At 36.9% G+C, this 21,849-nt stretch overlaps 1 protein-coding gene across 8 annotated transcripts in view; it reads left to right on the top strand.

The window, feature by feature from the left end:
* ZNF385B (zinc finger protein 385B) overlaps positions 1 to 21,849 on the top strand; it is a 417,130-nt gene that overhangs the window by 253,083 nt on the left and 142,198 nt on the right. The window contains exon 1 of one of the 8 annotated variants that reach the window (XM_009182546.4): positions 1,379 to 9,258. The exons of the other annotated variants lie outside the window; for them this stretch is intronic. The gene's annotated coding sequence lies outside the window, so the exon portion shown is untranslated. Of the gene's footprint in view, positions 1 to 1,378; positions 9,259 to 21,849 lie in introns of those variants that run through there. 8 annotated transcript variants of the gene reach the window in all.

Here is a 21,849-nt window from a genome sequence, read left to right as displayed (position 1 = left end):
ACAAATCTACACTGTGATTGTGCCGGTCTCCACCATGATACACTGAAAGCTATAAAACAAAATTGTTGTTTAAAGATCCCGGGCCATTGTCTTGATTTTGGGATGGAAAAGAATTTCTTTTGAAAAATGAGATTCTAAAACCCTATTTTAAAAGACCAAAGCTTTACGAATGTTTATACACTGAACCAGACCCTACTACAACCAAACTAATCTGGGCTGCCTTGGAAGATCGCTAACATGTATTGAGTGTGTGCACTCTGCTAAGCCCTTTTTGGCTTTGAATGATAGACATGCTATCTCTCATTTAATCCATACAGTCCTGTAAAGATGGGTAATGCTGTTATCCTTACTTCATAGGTGAGGAAATTGTGACTTAGATAGACTGATGTGTCTAGGCCCCCCCAGATCAAAAATCGCAGAGCCAAACTTGAACCCACATTTGTCTTACTTCAGCACCAGTGTGTTCCTCCTCTTTTCTGTCCTGCCATACTGTTACCTAAGGCCCAGTCAATTTTAGAGAAATCCAAATCCATGAGGAAGAAAATTAAATAGTAGGAATCACATTGTTTAATTTCAAATTGGTTTGAAAATACTTGTGGAATTATATTGATCTTTAGAGGTATTTAAGGAAAATTTTAGCATCTTTACACATAAAAAGCTTTTAAAATATTAATCAACAATGAAAAATAAATACCAAAAAGCACTCCTTTAATGAGTTATTGCTTGATTAAGACATACCTGTGGCAATGCATGTACCTTTCAAGTATGTAACGTTTGTTCCTATGTCAAGAATTTGTTCTCTAATGTAACATTTGAATTATCATAACTTCTATTACAAAATAAAATTACTCCATTGGAAAATCATTCTGGTTCCCCAGACTCTCATTTGTTGCCAATATATATGATGTTTTCTCTTGAGAAATTACAAGGTAGTTACCACTGTAGAAGGCAAAAATGTTTGAGTCATTTAGTCATTTAGATGAGCTAATAGAAAAACAAACCCTTACATAGCTTAGAAAAATGTAATTTCAATTAGCAGTCTTAGGTGATTTATACTAAGTAGAATGTTCATAATTATCGTAACTTTAAAAAAAAAAGCTGGGCGCGATGGCTCATGCCTGTAATCCCAGCACTTTGGGAGGCCAAGGCAGGTGGATCACCTGAGGTCAGGAGTTTGAGACCAGCCTGACCATCATGGTGAAATCCTGTCTCTACTAAAAATACAAAAATTAGCCAGGCGTGGTGGCACATGCCTGTAATCCTAGCTACTCAGGAGGCTAAGGCACGAGGATTGCCTGAACCCTGGAAGCAGAGGTTGCAGTGAGGTGAGATCGCGCCACTGCACTCTAGCCTGAGTGACAGAGACTTTGTCAAAAAAAAAAAAAAAAAGAAAGAGAGCGAGAGAGAGAGAGAAAGCAAGCAAGCAAGCATACATGTTGTATTTTAGTTAATCAGACTGAACCTATAATTGTATGGTGTCTTTAAAATAAGCTCATACAAATAGTCTAATTCTAATTGCACCTTTTCTTAGTGGACAGTTCTAAGTATTACATAAATATCTTTGAAAATTTTGATATATCACACTATGTTTATATTTTTACTTCTTGTAGAATATACTACGAAGAGACATTTAATTTTATTTATATACATTTCCCATCAATGTGATGAGAATTGTAGGTTCATTATTAAGTAGTAAAAATAGAATCATTTTAATCCTGCCCCTAAAATCCTTTTCTTGTTGACTCTCAGTGCGTGTCATAGTAAAAAGCATAGCAGATCATAGCTTTAACAGGAGAAATTCAGATAGTCCTCATGGCATATTTGGGGCAAAAGATGTTTAAAAACTGAAACTTTTTCTTTGATCATGACATTTTAGTGTAATAATATTGCTGGCTCTCTTGATTATTTTAAGGGACTTTATAGTTATTGACCTCAAAGAATATTTGTAATGAGTACATTGCAATTAATACAAAATTTCAAGTAACTTGTATATATAAATGTAAATATATACATTGTTTAAACAGTGTCCCAAATTCAAGTGGTAACTGTAATTGGAAAGTGAAGGGTTCTTCAGATCACTGGGGCACAAGGCAAGATTCATTTTTATATCAGGTTCTATTTTATATACAATGTCAGAGCTATGAAAAAATAGAACTAGCAACACGAAACTGCAAACTATTATCATACTACTTAGATTTAGAAACTTTATAGTGTAGTTGCTATTATGTTAAAAGTCAGAAAAAAATGTTTATTCTGTAGCTGTTATCCAGTCTCATAAGGCATAAAAATGATAATCCTAGATTATAACCAAGAATTTTATACATAAAATGGATATTTCATTATTGCTTTGAGATATTTTCAGAATTTGCTTAGTGAACTTCAAAATCTCATTCTTGCTTCACCCAGCCCAAAACCCTTACTCCTCCTCCCACAGCATAAAGCTATCAGATAAACTGGCAGCATCCCCAAACCTAAACTCTGCTTCTAGATGTTGCTTTAGAAATATACCCAGGGTCTCTAATGTATATATTTCAAAGGTTTGTAAGAATATGCATTTTAGTCTTTTATATACAAGAAAATGATGCTGACTGGGATACCCAACTGAGTTATATGCATTTATTTCTCCAAGAATGAAATGGCCTATGTGTTTATAATGTCACCTTCACTTTGTCCTCTTTTCTATCCACATATATTTATAAAACTTTTGAAAAACTCATCTGTACTACACCATTTCCTTCAGTGGGAGTCTAAATGCTGCTATTATGTGAGAAAGTCGGAGTTGGAAATGTTTTTTTCTAAATGTAATGTGTGTCTTTCTATTAGAGTAATATAACTCTGGGAACTTTCTTTAGGTACTCTGTAACGGAGGAAGAAAAATAAATAACACGGGGTTGGTTCTTGCCTTCAAGGAGCTCACAATGAAGTCGTTAAGACTGACAAATGGAATTGTACAAAACAATAACTGCAAGACTATTACTTTAGTTCTGTTAAGCAACCTAAATGGCAATGCCCCTGCAGGACCAAAAATAAAATATTACATTAATTATTATTTCAATATGAAGGAGTCTACCTGTGCAGAGATTTGAGAGATACATTATTTCATCCAAAAGATATAGAAATGGACACTTGATAAGTTACCTTGGCTTACATATTCAGAGAAATATATTCTCATTTGGAGTAGCCACCTTAGGAAGCTATGCAACTCTCCTTTGACTCGAATATTATTAGATTTCCTCGTTGACTTGCCTGCAGAAGTAATTCACTTTATTGTCAAACTTGTCAGCATCCAACTTACATTTGTAGTTTTTTTAGTCACGATGTTAAACCTCCTTCTTTAATTGCATATAAAAATGATATTTTCAAGAAATGTCAATTGTTTTTAAGTGATGTCTTTAGTTCTTAACATGCTGGAGTTAGTTTCTTTATTGAGCCCATTGTTGCAATTCAGATTATATCTGTCATTATATAACCCTTAGGTTTGCAGGCATTTTCTAAGCAATGATGGTTGGGCTTAGGCTAAGCCAGACCATTAAATCTGCTCTGGGCTGGAAGATTGGCACAATTGAAGAATCAGACATCATTTAGAGTTGTTTCCATTTAGGTTTACTAATGAACCAATAAACAAATGAGAGTTCACAATACAGGTTAGTGGATGCAGTTCATGATGACTTCTTTCTTCCACGTAGTCATAGTGGCATATTCAAAATGGTTAACGCAATCCATGTACCATGAAGCATCTACCTGGACAGAGCAGCCCAGAGCCAGCAGCTTTGCCTCATAGCCCAATAGGATGAGGGAAGGGTGTCTACTCCTTACCATAGAAGAAATTTCTTGCTGAATCACTGATATATACTTCCATATTCTATATTTTACTAAGTCATTAAACCTGGCTACTATCAGTCTTCAGAATGTTATTTGAATTTTCAAGAGACTGCTTGGTTCTTTTATTTTTCTTCTATACAATCACTTGTTTGATCTAATTACTACTGTATCCTTGTTGGTGGTTTAAGGAATGCCCAGGATCTGCTTTTGTCTTTCAGCATGTTTATTGGATACCTACTTAAGGAAAAACACTGTATCGACATGGAAGGCCATGACATTTAAATAACTTAATGGAGATATTTTAGCAGATGGAAAGCTGGAGAGAAAGCAGTTCCACATAAAACTATAGAAGCATACTTATTTTTAAGTTATTTTAATGAAGTGTTAATTAAGGAAGATTAAAGCATTTCCCTAAGTTTTCTCCCATTAATTCTGTTGTGAGAGATAAATTTTGGCAATTAGTTGAAATTAAATATTTGTTTATCAAAAATTATTACTTTGTTTCCATTACTTTTTACTGTTTTAAATGCGTTCCATCTACACGAACTTGACATTAGGGCATAAAAGTGGCAAGTTGTATAGACCTGTGATTTTTGGAATCAGAAGATCTGGGTCTGATATTCTGATCATGAAACCCAAAGGGCATAGTTTTGGGCAAGTCCCTTAGTCTTCTTGGACCTCTGTTTCTAAATCCAGAGACTTTGGTGTATCTAAGCATAGAAAAGGTACAGCAAAAATGCAGTATTATATAATCTTAAGGGACGATTGTATATGCAATCTATCATTGACAGAATCATTATAAGACTCATGACTGTATAGATTAAATCATGATTCCTCACATATTTTAGAATTCTTCACAATAAGTATCTTTAATTAGGGATAGTTTTCTTCTTTTTATTGTAAACATCTAAAGCACTTAATATAAAAATCTGTTGCTTATAGCAAAGTGTCCCACTAATTTATTAAAAGAATCAATATAACAAATCCTTTTTATTTCTAAAGAATTAGTAAACTGTTTTTAGAAAGATGAGCAATAAAGTTATGTACCAAACATCCAGGTATAAGATGTCACAATTTCAAAAGTTCTTGTGCAGGCAAAGCCTTAGTTTCATGGAATTTGTTATGGCATTTATTACAACTTTATGGGATTTTCAGAATTCAAATTATAATATATGATTCATGCTTTTGGTATATCATGTGCATATTCTCACCACCACCTCATACATAGAGGTTTTATTTTTTAATACATATATACTAGATTATTATAGGTTATATATATATTATAAATGGACTTCATATTTGACATATTCAAATATATCACATGATTTCCTCATCAAAAAAGTCTGTAACATGTTTTGAACACTTAAGACTAAACCACATTAGAACCATGCCATAATGAGGAGGATATAGAACAAGGAAACTTCTGTAGTGAACTACATAATGTAACAACAATTAGCCTTAATCACAGAAAAACCCAGTCCCTACCCCATTCAAGATAGTATCTCTTTTCACGGTGGAGCAGGATGCAGACTAGAAAACACATGAACTAGAGTGCCACAAGCATGGCAGGGGAGGCAGTTGAGTCAACTCAGGAATATTAAGAAAACAAGCTCATTTTAATGAGTTTTAGTTTGGGCTGTATTTTTAAGATACCTTTCTGAAAGCATGTCACAATTTACTAACATTATTTTTTAGTTTTCAAAACTTTGTATTCATTGAGTATGTCTTCATTCTAAAGAATCTAATACAGAAGCACTTCACTAACCACAAACTAGTTTGTAACAGGGTGTGTGGTAATTACCATGGCAATTATATTAGACATCTTTTTTTTTCTTGCTAACTTGGAATTATTTCAAGATTTTCTCTTTGGACTGACATTTTCAAATCCTGAGCTCTAGTGAAGATGATTTTTACTTCTTCACATTGTGAAAGCTGAATTAATCTTTTCAGAGAGTTTTTCATATGGTTAACTTTTGGTATTGGGACACTTCAACTTAGAATTTGAACTTCAAACCAAGAAAAAAAGACTTATGGGGCAATAATATTATTTATCTTTCTTTTTCTGACTGTAAGACATGAACATAATATATATTTCATATCAACCTCATAAAACATTCCGATGTTCCCAGGCCACATTAAAATGCAAAATAAGACAGTATTGTATAACTTGCATCAATAAAACCCATGAATAATTGGCACAAAGATATCTGTGCATATGTCGTGTGATAAGCTCAGATGGAGTGACTACAAGAAAGGTGGATGGAAGGAACATGAAAGACTAATGAAATCATAATTTCAAGAGTAAAGCTCCTGACTGTGAAGGATATAGATTAACTTTGTATATGCAGTCATTGACATATTAAGTTATGCCTATATCCAAACTTAGGTGTCAATATAGTACATTTTATATATAAAAAACAGTCAAAGTAATATGTACATCATAGACTTTGGCTACCACTGAACTGTGTTAAAGTGTTGCTGTACCTTTTAAGATAAAATGATACAGTAAACCCACCATAAAAATATAAAATCCAGATTTGTGGCTGTTAAAAAAAATAACCACCAAGGGAAGTAGAACTTTTCTGAAGATACAAATTAGGTACCTGAAGTGGGGTGCTGTCATAACCAATAGCTAAAAATGTAAGAAATCAGAAAGTGGATAGAGGCTGGAACAATTTAGAGGAGCATGATAGAAAAATCCTTCATTGCTTTGAACAGACTCTTAGTAGAAATATGGACATTAAAGACTGCTGGTAGGGGCTCAGTAAGATATGGGAAACAAATTATTGGGAATTGAAAGAATGGAGATAGATCCTTGTTACATAGTGGCAAAAAAGCTTAGTGGAATTGTCTCCTTCAGTTATGTGGAAAAGAGAACCTGTGAAAGATGAACAAGGATATCTAGCTAAGGAAATTTTCAAGCAAAGTGTTGAAAATGTGACCTTCTCAGAGTTTTACTCTTTTACTACCATTTTACAGTAAAATGTCAGAGAGATAAAGTGGTGTAAACTATTAAACAAAAAGAAACTCAGGCTTGACAATTTGAAAAAGTATCAGTCTATTCAGATGACAAAAGATGCTAAAAGTAAGAGATTGCTTCTGAAAGTATGGCATAGGAAAAAAAAAAAGTTAAGGGTGTGGTTATATAACTCTTTGCTGAAACTTTGAAAGATCAAAAGATTAGAGTGTTTGGTCCTAAGACTTTAAAGTTGTGCCTAATAGATCTCAAATTAGAGGGCTTCAGTGAACCTTCAGAGTGTTGCCCTCAGCCATCTCAACAGAAGCCAAAGATAGAGGACATCTCAAAAAGATTTGTAGACATGGTCTCAGTCTGATAGAGAACATCTCTGTGTCATCCACAAGAGACTCACAAAGTTTTTTGAGAAAATTATGTCAGCAGAAACACTGCCAGCTTGGACTGAAAGGAACAGGGAGACTACAAAGTGAAAAGAGGCTGTTAGATACCAAAATTCCACTTGCAGAAAGCAGGCTGATAAAACTACTTAGTTTCGAACTACTGTTCAAAAAAGATGAATGACTCAGCAAGCAGAAACAGTAGTCCAGGGGAAAGAACTGGGAGCCTGTAGGTAAGAGTCTATTCTGTTCAATGCCTGGTGAGACCCTAAGCAGAGAATCTAGTCACACCCACTCAGACTTCTAAACTACAGAACTATGAGGTAATAAATGGGTATTGTTCCAAGCCACGGATTTTTTCTTGAGTAATTTGTTATGCAGCAATAGAAACCTATTAGAGATATTAAAAGTCCATCCACTAAAAGATTTTGAAGAATTTAGTGGAGAAAATAGTAGTTCCTTGAAATTATTATGTATACCCACTCCTAAATTGTTTACAAAATGCTTGCTCTGCAAACAGTTTTTTAAATACTGTACTCCGTAGATGGTTTCTATGAAGTTATAAATGCACATATTCCTGGATTCAGGAACTCACCAGTTATTTTCTTTTCTTTTCCTTTTTTTTTTTTTTTTTTTTTTTTTTTTTTTTTTAGACAAGGTCTTGCTCTGTTGTTCAGACTGGAGTGCGAAGCACAATGGTTTGATAACATGCTTAATATGCTTGTGGTTCCAGCTACTTGGGGGCAAGGGAGGTGGGTAGAGTGGGTGGCGCTTAGGTGTCCAGGTGATCAAGATTGCAGTGAGCTGTGATCACACCACTTCACTCCAGCCTGGGTGAGAGAGTGAGACCCTGTCTCTGGAAGAAAAAAAAAGAATATCTGGGATGGTTGAAAAACAACCTTTAGCTTGAGTTTCTAGATGTGACTTCTAAAGCCCGATCACAGAACTGGGCTGCTCAAAGAGCTGTGGCTGCTGCCACCATTAGGAACTATCACTACCCTGCACTTCTGCCACAGCCCACAGCATTACAGCCAGATGCCTTAGGCCCATGTGACCTACTTTAGCATTCCTGAATGATGGAACCTAAATCATCCATGGGAGAACATATAGGAAACGTAGTTTTTAAGCTTTATAGGAAGAAACATTAGAAGAAAGTTGGCATAGTTGTTGAATAACCCATAAATATCTCCCATAGGGACATAATGATTTAAATTAAAAAGGCCTTAGAAAGCCATTTCATTGAGGAAGGCAAACTCTTCATTTTGGAGGTAGTAATAAAAATATCAGACACCCTATGGATGATTTTTTTCCTTTCAATCTTCCTAGTTTCAGATTTTCATTAATTCTTTTAAGTGATAGTTTTCATTTTTTTCCAGTATAAATTCCCTATTGGGTGATTAATAGTGAAGTAAATAAAGATAAAAGTCAGATTATTTTTATTGGCATTTATCTTATGCCTACATAAAATTTGCTTTATCATATTATCATAGGTCTACAAAGTCTTTTTCTAGTCGTTTCTAACTTAAGTTCACTAGCTGCACGTGGGAACATGTGTCTGTACCCTGCTACTCAGGAGGCTGAGGTCGGGGGATTGCTTAAGCCCAGGAGGTTGAGCCTGCAGTAAACCATGATTAGGCCACTGCACTCCAGCTGGGGTGGCAGAATGAGATCTTGTCTAAAAAAAACAAAACAGAAAAAAAAAAAAAAAAAGAGTTTACCTATATCAACTGAGACCATGGCTTGGTATCATGGTCTGAATAAGATATTGTTGTCCTGAGGTGAGAGTCCTACTTACTTACAAGCATATTTTGGCATTGAGCCTCCTCTTTATCTGAACTGGCTTCAAAAATATTAGTGTCAAAAATAACATCAGCTTATAATGGGCTTACAGCAGTGCTGGTAGTTTTAGTAACTGAGTCAACCTTAGGCCAAGTGCCATTTGCTGGCTCAAGTCATATGTTAGGGTATTATTTTCTGTGACTTACAGTCAGAACACTGGGGCTGAGATATAGGTAGTCACAAAGAAGACTAGAAATCAGTAGTGGTGAACAGTCTCTTCCCTGCTGTAACGTACGCAAAAAAGTAGGTATATTATAAAGTGTATGATGACGAGTTGACCATGACTAAATTAGCATACTGCCATTTGAGAGCACTGGACCATTTTCAGTAGCTTTGAGTACTGTTCATTAATGAAACCTGATGGAATTAACCACTTTTTTTTCTAATGTTTATTTAGATTTGTTTATGTGACTGCCAAATTAAGTTGAAGTTACAGCTGCTTTATAACAATAACAAATTACTAATCTAAAACTACTAATCTATACTACTAGGCTAGGAGCTAAAAGGAAAGCAAAAACAAGCTCAAAACAAATAATTGGGGGAGTGAAGTGAATTTTTTTAACTTTTGCCCTCCCTTAGTAACTGATCTTGTTTTATTTGGTCTTCTGTTTCTTTTTGACTGCTTTTCTTTTACAGAGTTGAAAGCAGTCTGCCTGATTTTCCTCTCCCCTCTTCCCTTTCTCATCTTGACTTATATGCCCTGGAAATGAACATTGTAATTGGGAGAAGGGGACTATTGCATGTGTACGCTCTTGACAGGAGAAAGATTATGAAGGAGGATGGCTATAACTAAAGTGACCACTTAGCTCATTTTTTGGGGGGCCTTCCTGGCCTATGACTATTAATAGCATCCCCTTTCATTCTCTAAACTGTCCTGGTTTGGATGATAAATTACATCATCACCTTAGTTATAACTTAGATGAGTTAAAGGATGGTATAGACAAGTGTAAGAACTTTCTCTAAAAATGTTGACAGTAGTTGACATTTTGGTAGAACCAGGCTTAGCTAGTCTCTTGTTAATAACCATAAGGACAGAATTGCTTTTCTTGACACTTGAGTATCTGTGTACTCTTCAGAGCTATGTTATCTTTTGGGGATGTTTTCAAGTATTTAAGTAATTATTCTATGCATGAAGATTGAACTGCTCAGCATTCTTGAACATGTATAATAAATGAAAGTATATGTTCAAGTTAGTAATTTAAGAAAAATAATCCTAGTGAGAATTCTTATTTGAAATTGTATTTCAGAAATGTAAATGGAGATTTAATCAAATGTATTCCTGATGGCTTTTTTAAAAATAACTTGTTCAAGAATACCATTGTTGCTAATAATTTTTGGTAAGGAAAAAGTATTGAAATGGAAAACTGAATATTTGGAATGTTCGGCAAAAAGAATAATAATAATGTCTTTTTCAGATACTTTATTTTGTTTCATTTACAATTTCTGAGTTTTATTTTGTTATATTTCAGTGTTTATTGTAGTTTTTCAAAAAAATATTTCTTCCCTCAAACCAGGTTTTACTATCAGTCCCATTGACAGCAAGTAATCCATTTTTATCATAATTGAAAGCGATCTGAATGTTTGGGGAGAATTCTATTCAATCCTGGGGAAGTTATTTCCTTTGTCTTGCCTTTGAACAGTAACTTTTTATGGTGGGTTGGATTGATAAAGCTCACTGCAAAAGCTTAGATTTTAGAGTCCCCAGGTAGTTGTAACAGACCATATTCCCATATGAAAATTGACATTCCCTTATGTACTTAATATAAGGTTGTAGAGATTTTTGAGAATCCATTGGAACCTGCTCTTAATAACAAAAACACACAGAGAAGTAAAGTATAGGAGGATTAGAGTTGCCAAAAACCTTCCATGAGCAGTTTAGACATACGGCCTTCAACTAGAACTAACATACTTCTGTTTAATTTTTTTTAAATCTCGTTAATAATTAACATAATGCAGCAACCCCATCTGGACCATGAAACAATAGAACATAATTCCAAAGGAGTTTTCGTAGTATATTCTTTACTGTAAAAAAAATATTGTTCAGGCCGGGTGCTGTGGCTTGAGCCTGTAATCCCAGCATTTTGGGAGGCTGAGGCGGGCAGATCAGGAGGACAGGAGATCGAGACCATTCTGGCTAACACGGTGAAACCCCGTCTCTACGTCTCTACTACAAATACAAAAAAATTAGCCAGGTCTGATGCCGGGCGCCTGTAGTCCCAGCTACTCAGGAGGCTGAGGCAGGAGAATGGCGTGAACCCGGGAGGCAGAGCTTGCAGTGAGCCGAGATCATGCCACTGCACTCCAGCCTGGGTGACAGAGCGAGACTCCATCTCAAAAAAAAAAAAAAAAAATATATATATATATATATATATATATATATATGTATATGTGTGTGTGTGTATATATATATAGTCCAAAGATCTTACAGTATACTTTTATTCAGTGTTCTTCCCAATTACTAAGTATTAGCACTTTCCTAGGGTAGAATTTGCTGTGAGTTCCTGCTGTGGTGAAGATGACATGGAGTTAATCACAACGTCTTGCTTTCATTCTCAGTTTTTTAGTGAGGTGTACTTATTACCAAAGGAAAGCCTTCTACGAAAATAGTAGAGCCCATGTTATGATTGAATTGTGTATTTTAGCCATCCAGCTAACTGAGACTATTAAATTACAGTGGTCAGTGCTATACTTATGAGTTATAAAAATGGCATTTAAGTTATTTAAATAAACATGGTTTTTTTTTTCCAAATAGACTTTGTATTTGCCTGCATGAACAACCAGGGGAAGAGGGCATAGAGAGCTCTTAACTGCACCACTGCTGAGAGAGCAACGTGTTTTCTGGAAGACAGTGTAAAGGGGTAGAAGAGCAGGGAAAGAGAGAGATCTGCCAGCCTTGAGATTTGTCTCAGTGTTTAGAGGATTCATAGCTATTTATTCTTCATAAATGGAGCATGTGCAGGTTTCAGTGGTGTGACTTTTGAAAAGATATTGTTTCTGCCCAAGTTTTAATCACAAGATACCTAATTATATTGCTGTTAACAACACCTCCTTTTCACACTATGGACTATATAGGGCATGCTCTGAGCCTGTTTTTCACTAAGAAAAAAGAAAATGAGCTGCTACTTGAAGTCACTGGGGCAGAAGGAACCCTGGGGTCCAAGTGATCTTATAGAATGGCCCTGGAGGGAAACTCAAGATTCAACCTACAGCTCTGACACTTGGTAAATCACTGAAAGGTTCTGCCTGAGCCTCAGTTTATCTATTAATGAGGACAAATCCACACATTCCATCATATCCAATTTATGGGGGAAAAAAGAGAGAATCTAATGTTAGCTAGGCAAAGCAAAGTATAAGCCAAGCAGAGAGAGAAAGTTCAGTGGCTTTACTCTCTACCCTAAAGCCTTACCAAGTACTGAGGTCACCATTTGGACTGAACAGTTACGACTTGCTTTTAAATTAACCCTGTTTAGAAAAGATTAAGTTAAAGTTTCATCAGCAAAGAGCAGCTTTCTAAAGGTGAACATTAAGCAAAGTCATTTAAGAAAAGCAATATTAGCCAGGCCAACCCCTGCCTCCCACTGGGTTCTATAATACTGCTTGGGAGTCATATACCCAAAGCCCTTTCATTGCTGTCTGTATTTCCCTGGTCAATAAGGTATATATTCTACTCAAAGTAAGACATGTTCTAATATAAATATTCCCATTTTTCCTTAATCTAAGAACTACTGGAAAGCTGAGAAAAAAAGTTTTGAAACCACACTATACAGATAATATAGAAAGGACAGAGGGAACATTTGTGATTATATGAAATGAATAGGAAATATATATTTAAAAGAAGTTTTAAAATAACATAAAATAATTTTCTATTATTACACAGAAACTTTCTAAGAGCTTGAATTGTGTGTGTGTGTGTGTGCGCGCGCGCGCGCGTGTGTGTGTGTGTTGTAAATGAACCACTCTGGGACTAAGATACTTTATCTTTGTAACAGGTAGTGGATAATTAGAAAATCCCTAACATCCCATTAAACCTTAACTTTCTAGGACTGTTGGTACTATAGTCATTATAAGTAAATGTGGGTCAGTGTATTAGTTCATTCTCACACTGCTATAAAGATACTACCTGAGACTGGATGATTATAAAGGAAAGAGTTTTAATTGACTCAGTTCCACATGGTGGGGGAAGCCTCAGGAAACTTACAATCATGGTGGAAGGTAAGGGGGATGTTGGAGACATCTTACATGGCAGCAGGAGAGAGACAGTGCAAAGGAAACTGCCACTTTTAAGTAATCAGATCTCATGAGAACAGCATGGGGGAAATCACCCCCATGATCCAATTACCTCCCATAAGGTCCCTCCCTTGACACATAGGGATTACAATTCAAGATGAGATTTGGGTGAAGATGCAGAGCCAAACCGTATCAGTCAGGTAAAAACATTTATCTCAAGGGGAAGCTGAAATAACCAAATGATATTTATGTAGCATTAAACACGTAAAATTCTCAGGAGTGCAGAAAAAGAATCTAAAATGGAGAAATAAAGAAAGCCACAAATTAGTGAACAGTAGCACATTCTGGATGGCAAGATAGTGATAACAACAGTCACAGGTAAAATAGGCAAAATGGCACAGGTAGAAGTCCAGTTACCAGACATTGGGCTTAAACCCCATGTATGCATTGTCTCGTTTAATCCCATGAAACAAATTCTAACATAACCCGTCTCTTACAAATGAGAGATCAGAGACACAAAGAGGTTCACTCCCTTGCCTAAGCTGTCTGAAGTTGAGGAGCATTAGTTCAAGTCCCAGTGGTCTGACTCCAGGGTATGTGCCCTCTCCTGTTCAATCCTGATAACCCTGGAAGATGAGCACAACCCACTGACATAAATAATGGTTTCCCCATTGCAGGGAGTGGCAGCAGAAGATTAGAGAAGTTAGGTGACTTCTCCAGGGTCACACACAGACCCTACACAATAGCAGAGATGTTAACTCAGTCCTTTTTGAACATGTACTTTCTGCTATGTCATGCTAATTTTTTTCCCATTGTCACTTTTGTCACTTTGGTGATGGTTTAATGAATACAGAATTGGATATCTGACTATAATTAGATCTGCCTCACAAAAGAAAAATTAGCAGATCAACAGTAGGTTTCAGACTAACAATAAGCATTCACATCACAATAACATCCTCTTTTCAGATTGGCCCGGTGCATAGCTTTCCATAAGACACACACAGTGGGACTCTTCACATACCTGCTTGTATCCGGTGACTAAACTGATGGTGTTTCATTGACATTTTTCGTTTTAATCATAGAGGTAGTGAGGTAAAGTGAGATTTGGTTAATTATTTTGAAACTCTGGGACCCTCTAAGATATTCACATGTTAGGCTTAGCATCAATGTGTATATACAAATAGGAAATAGGCATGTAATCTAGAGCTACCATTTCTTTCCCCTTCTCTGCACAACAAGGAAGAGCCATGGATTAAAGAAATCCTCACACTGCTTCCCAACCAGCCCACTTTAAAAATAAAGTCATCCTCTCCCTTTTCCAAGACTTCTTTTGTTCTCCTCTTTGGTATTCTTCTCTCCCTATGGAATATGTACATGTGTCTGGGTATCCCTACCTGGTTTGAACTTGATGGGATTATGGACAGGAAGCTGGATCATTCAGTCTCTGGCTCTCTGCTGATACAAGCAGAAATTGAGCCAGTTAGACCAGAGTTAAGCCTCCTATTCATTTCATGTATGTCATTGAGCAACTAGGGAGTAATGATGATTTTTTACTCCCTCCTGGCATTAAGTCTGAGAGGCAAACTGACAAGTAACAAGAAAATTCTAAATTAAAGCTGACATACCTTCCTTAATTCTTCCCAAGGTGCTTGGGTATGATTATTATTTAATGCTTCTTTGTCACTGAAAAGATATGGGGTACCAGTTAACTCATGAAACTGTTTCAGATAATAGATATTGGCCTGAAAACTAAGTCCAAAATATGGAAAATACCACAGAGGCAGGAGGTTTCAGGTCAGGTGGAAGCAGGTTTCCGAAATCCTAACATGTAGATTGTTGCAGAGCTCTCTCGGCAGTGCCGGGCAGCATTTTGCAAGAGTCCTTGTTTTTCGTGGCATTTCCCTTCTGTGTGTAGCCGCTAAAGCTCAGCCCTATTGTATGATCCTCACATTTTCGTTTTCAGACTCACCGCCATTGGTGGTGGGTCGGAGACATCATCCATGTACACAAAGGGCAGTACATCGTAACATTTGAAGATGGAAAAGAAAAGAATCTTCAGTCACTAGGCAGGCTGACCTCAGGACTGTCAAGCAAATTATGGCAGTCCAAGATGTCTGCTCAAGAGGATCACTGCGGTGTGGCATATGATAAGTGAGTGGTTTTCATGGCCTCGGGCTCCTTCCCAGGAGAGAGAGTCTAAGTTGGAAAAGGATTTTAGCAATCATGGTGGGTAAGTGTGAGAGAACTCAAATACCACCCTCTTTCTCCCTGCTTGCATGCGGAATGGCAGGACTGAGTCTTCACTTCTAGCATACTCAGTAAAAGATGAGAAAAATAATCTTTCCTAGTCATTCCCCCTCTTTGAGATAAACGTTTGCCCAGGCAGAATGGCATTTTTTTTTAATATCAGAAGTTTTGCTCATTAAGAGAGAAGCGGGAGGCCGAGGCGGGCGGATCACGAGGTCAGGAGATTGAGACCATGCTCGCTAACGCGGTGAAACCCCGTCTCTACTAAAAATACAAAAAACTAGCCGGGTGAGGCGGCGGGCGCCTGTAGTCCCAGCTACTCGGGAGGCTGAGGCAGGAGAATGGCGTGAACCCGGGAGGCGGAGCTTGCAGTGAGCTGAGATGGTGCCACTGCACTCCAGCCTGGGCGACAGAGCGAGACTCCGTCTTGGAAAAAAAACAAAAAAAGAAAATAGAGAGAGAGAGAGAGAGAGAGACAGAGAGAAGCCTCACCTCAGTGTGTCAGGTCTTTGTATTCAAGTGCCATCAACTCCTAAAGGAATATGAAAGACCATTTTATCTTTTGAGAGACTCTAAACATGGGGCAAGTTTGTTTTATTTCAGAGATTAAAGAACGGGACTTATATTAGGAGAAAATAGAAGTTGAATGTTCATAGTACCCTTGATCTTCTTATGAGCAGAAGACTTGAAACAAGCCTGGACTTGGAGGGAATTTTTAAAATCTTTTCTTTTTTCCTGTGCTTCTGGGAGTGATGTTTAAGTTCTGCCATCTGTAGGACATGTGCATTTTAAACCTCTTCTACTTAGAGCTTCAGCTTTTTGGGAAAGTTTTTATTTTTGTTTATGGTACCTAAATAATAGAAATTAGCCTCCATCTCAGATAGTCTCTGCATTATTAAAATGCAGCTTGTTGTGCAGTGCTTTAATGGGCTCTTTAAAGCCTTTACATATTAATGTTATATGCCAAGAACTATTAAAACATTCCAAATAAAACAGATTCATCAGTTAAGTGCTCTGTTTTACTGTGGTCATGAATGAAAAGGACAAACTAGTTATCATCATGGTCACTTAAAAAATTGTAATCTATTCCAAAGATGGTTTTCTCGTAAAAAGCAACTTAGTCACATAATTCTAGGGAAGTCCTGGAGAGTTTATTACTCTCTCATTTTTATTCATACGTTTTAGAAGCCAAACAAACTAAAACAATTTAACCTATTATAGGTTATTTTATGAAATATTTAGAGTAACTTCTTAAACTGAGACAAGTATTCTGGCAACAGGAATGTGGTAACATATTAGTTTGTCTTCAGCTGGTGTGTATTTAAAGATTTTGAAGGCCTTTAAAAATACCCAAGTGCTAACTGGTAACGTCAAACAGGTGGAAGAGAGTGGGAAATAGAGAGGAAGGTAAATATAAAGCAAAATACTACATAATTTTTTGTTGTTTTTTTGAGATGGAGTCTCACTCTTTTGCCCAGGCTAGAGTGCAATGGTGTGATCTTAACTCACTACAACCTCCACCTCCTGGGTTCAAGCAGTTCTCCTGCCTCAGTCTCCTGAGTAGCTGGGATGACAGGTGCATGCCACCATGCCCGGCTAATTTTTTTGTATTTTTAGTAGAGACAGGGTTTAACCATGTTGACCAGGCTGGTCTCGAACTCCTGACCTTGTGATCCACCCGCCTTGGCTTCCCAAAGTGCTGGGATTACAGGCGTGAGCCACTGTGCCTGGCCAATAATAGATCATTTAAAAATGATCTAGCTCACTGTTTCTTTCAACCAAAAAAGAGTAATAGCTCCTCATTAAATATTTACTTAAATATTTCATATTAAAACCTTCTTGAACCAAGTTGGCAACCTACAGAGCTGGGCCCTGGGTGCCCTCCTTTTCAATCAATGTGGTGGAAGTCGAGTTTAGCACAAGAGCTGTAAGTCAGAAAATAGCTGCAGCTTCTATTCTTCACTCAGCCTTTCATTAGATGAGTGACCTTAGGCAAGTCATTTAGCTTCTTTTGGGCCTTGTTTCCTTATTAGTAATAATAGAGGCTTAGACTAGATTCCTTTAAACAGATTCTACAGGGCCGCTGATATGCCATATTTTAGTGAGACATAAAAATGTAAAAATCAGCCCCTGTCTTCAAGGAAGTGACTGTTTAATAGAAAAGACATCTATAAAAACAAATGCATGCAAAAAAGTGGTTTTGAGACTGTTACAGAAATTTGTATGATGTACATTGGGGGCACCAAAATAAAAGCTGTCAATCCTATCTAGGTTTAGTTGAGAAAGATGAAATTCATGAAGGCTTAACAGATGAAATGTTTGAACTGAGTTTGAATGTCACTATCCAGATAAATATCGCGATGGAAACTATCAGAGCACAGGTCTATAGGAACGAGTCAGCATAAAGCTCCAGGACCTAACAGTGTTCCTTTATGGCTGGAATATAAGTATAAGATAAAATATGCAAAGGATCATTGGAACAAATGGAAAAGCCTTTCTATGACATAAGGATTTCAGAATTTGTGAGACTCTATGACAGGGTTCTAAGTAGAGTTTGTGAACTGTTCATATATGTGTTCTAGAAATATCATTCTTGCAAAGTATAGCAAAGGCTTGGCAAAGGTAAGCAAGGAAACCATTCAGGAGGCTATTGCAGAGGTACATGGAAGAGATGATAAAGGTCAGAGTAGTAGCCATCGAGTAGAAGGAACAGAACTAAAAGATGTGAGGAAAGTGATTCCTATAAAATCACTGATTAAATGAGGGTTGAGGAAAGAGGAAGAAAGTCTGTAACATCCTTTCAGCTTTCATCCCCCGTGAGTCATTTATTCCAAGGCTGTTAGATTACATACTGAAACCTCTCAATTCGAGGAGGGATTTCCATAAACACTTAATGGAAATATATTTTTAGATCTTGACAGATATAATGGCATATTGTTTTGAATTCATTGCTTTTAAACTATTGGAGTCGTTCTCTTTTTAAAGGGAGCCCTATAACGGTAGTGCAGAATGAGTCAGGTATTAAAGTTAATTTGTCATTTAGAAGACATTACCGTAGGCAAGTAAATAGGTACTATAAAGACACCCTGAATCATGTGGTGTTCTGTTAAAAGGCAAACAATCCATTGGTGCTTACATTCAGAAATTCCATGAGGTAGGTCAATATAAATACCCAGGAGACTCCGAGAGCCAGAAACAAGAGCAGCCTATAAACAGCATCCACATAACCTGAAGACAGAACTCATGCTAATGTTTTCCTTTTTTACTTGGGGAACATTTGTTTCTTATCCTACCATAAGCGCTGTCTTTACATCATTCCATTACTTTCTGCCAAATGTCTTGAAAGTATCTCTCTTTTATCCCATCCCATTCACTCCAGCCCACTGTAAGCTGGCTGCCACCTAGAACATACCAATAAGGTACTTCTGGCAAGGGTCACCAATGTCTCCCTAATTTCCAAATCCCGTGGATGTGTGTCACTCCTCATCTTACTTGACCTTTATGCTATGTTATGAAACTCTCCTCATTTGCTCTCTGTGTGTGACATCAGGACTGCCCTGATTTTCCTTCACCTCTGTCTCCCTTGTCACTGTCAGGTCCATGGGCTCCTCATTCAAACACCGCACTCTCCCTGGGTCATTTCATTTATATATATGGCATCTATATGTAGGTGGTGTTCATTCTTCTGGCCTGAGTCATGCCCCTATGTTTCAGAAATGGAAATCTAACTGTCTTTTGGACATCTACACCTGGTTGTCCCTCAGGCAACTCAAATTCAACATATCCAAAACTGAACCCCTTCTTTCTTCTCCTCTGCATTCCTCAGTAGACATATGTAGCTTTTCCTACTTCCCTCATGCATACTTCCACAATCCATGCCTTCTAAGCCACCTTTAATCCTCCGGATATGTTGTACTCATTATAAACTCTGAGTCTTTGCACATGCTCAGAGGCCTTCCTGATACACATATGAAACATCTATATTCTTCATCTGGCTGAATTGTGTGGAACTTTCAGGCCTTTGTGAAGGTGTTCCCTCCTTCAGAAAACTTTCCTGTCCCTAGACTCATGTTGTTCAATGCCTGTCTTTCTTTTGTCATTTTGTAGTATTTTATACTGCATTGCAGCAGTTCTCAATTGCTCAGGGGGTGAAAGGATAGGTGGTAGGAGGATGATTTTGCGCCCCCGCTCCACCAGGGACACTTGACAATGTCTGGAGACATTTTTTGTTATAACAAGGGGTCAGGATGCTACTGGCATCTAGTAGGTAGAGGCCAGGGATGCTACCTACATCCCTATAATATTCTACAGTGCATAGCACCCTACAACACTGAATTATTCAGTTCAAAATGTCATGAATGCCAAGGTTGAAAAACTGTGCTCTATTGTAATTACCTACTTATTCTTCTGTTTCTCCCACTAGACAATATGCTTTTGGAGAACAGGGACTATGTCGTCTTCAACAGTGTGTACACAAGTAGCAGGTTGTTTGGCATATGGTAGATGCTCAGTAAATATGAATGTATAAACTGAGTGGGTATGTTGATGGATGGTTTGAATGGTTTTTCATTCTGGCCCAGAGAGAAAACGTATAATTTATATGTGCACTGAGGGCAGTAAGATCTGAGGTTTCACTCCTGAAATGGCCCTGATGCCAATTCCACTGTTTGAGATGCTGATCATGTGGATAGTAGGAGGACTCAAACTATGGATGTGTGTCTCTATTTTGTTGTCTATTTAAGTATATGCAATTGTATTTATTTAGATATTTACCTGTATTACTTGTTGAGTGAGGTATAACAATGTATAACATGTACATTGTTATACCTCACTCAACAAGTAATACAGGTAAATGTATCCATTCCTAGTAACCAATAATAGGTCTGAGTACCTATTATATGCAAGATACTTCAGCATGCTGTTATGGGAAAGCAAAGTTTGGTTTAAATTCTGGCTTAGTTTCAAAACTGACTTATATAACCCTAAGCAAGTATCTTAGCCTCACTAATCTTCAATATTCTTAACTAATAAGCATAAAGTTGTTTTGATGATTATATAAATTAAAATATATAAAGTACTTGATATATAGCAAGGCCTCAATAAATGTTACTTCCTTCTGCCTCTTCTCCAAACTCTCTATATTAGTTAGGAATTGAATTTGACACAGAAACAGAGCCCTGATAATAATGGCTTAAATTGATAGTTTATTTTTCTCCCACATAAAAGAAGTCTGGAGGTCTGAAATACAAGATTGATTTGACGACTCCTCAGAGTCATTAAGAAATCCCAGCCCTTTTTAGCCTCAACATTTTACTATGCCTAAAGTGTGACCTTGATACTCAAAATGCCTATCACTTATATGTGGAAAGCAACTGACTACAGGACAGGGTGAAGAAGGTAATGCCTCCTCTCTTTGAAAGAACCTTCCAGATCGATCACCTGAGGTCAGGAGTTCAAGACCAGCCTGACCAACATGGTGAAACCTTGTCTCTACTAAAAATGCAAAATTAGCTGGGTGAGGTGGCTCATGCCTATAATCCCAAATAATTGGGAGGCTGAGGGAGGAGAATCGCTTGAACCCAGGAGGCGGAGGTTACAGTGAACTGAGACCGCATGATTGCACTCCGGCCTGGGCAATGAGAATGAAACTCCGTCTCAAAAAAAAAAAAAATGTGATAACATAAGATTTTAACATTAGTGGAAATGAGAACCCTCTGTACTACCTTTATAATTTTTCTATAAATTTAGAATTATTCCAAATTAGGAAGTTTATTTTTAAAATGCAAATTACTGGCACACATTGAAAACTTGTTAATTTTTGTAGGGCATTATCTATAGTGGATGCATTTGAATATAATCTCCATGTGTATAGGGACTTTGTCTAATTTGTTCCTTGATGTCTCCTCAAGAACTAAAGGAGTACCTAAAGATAATACCAGGGAAGACAGTGCACACTCACAAAACACCCTCTGATCTGTTTCTGAGTTATTGTGCGTGCTTAGTATATTATTCTGTAAATTGTTGTAGCATCCTGACTAGCAGCTCTCCATTTCATACTCCAGGAGAATCAGCATACTTTTTCTCCTTAATTTTCCTAATGGAACATTTTATGAAATATAAGTCCTGGAGGAGCTGGTAACCAACTGCTAGACACTTTATTAGAAAAATAAGGGTTTGTAGCACTAATGCTAATCCAAGGAAATTGAAGTCTTTTTATAATCCTGTGAAATTAATAGATTGGGGGTTGAAAACTGCACAGTTCTAATTTTTTATAAATTAGTCATTTTCTCTCTATTAGTGTATAAAAGATCTAATGGGAAAGGTACTTGATTTAAAAACCAGCCTCACCACTTACTACCA

Source organism: Papio anubis, chromosome 10 (assembly GCF_008728515.1).
Source record: "Papio anubis isolate 15944 chromosome 10, Panubis1.0, whole genome shotgun sequence".
Lineage (NCBI taxonomy): Eukaryota > Metazoa > Chordata > Mammalia > Primates > Cercopithecidae > Papio > Papio anubis.
The sequence above is the reverse complement of the archived record's forward strand: the minus strand, read 5'-3'. Positions and strand labels throughout refer to the sequence as shown.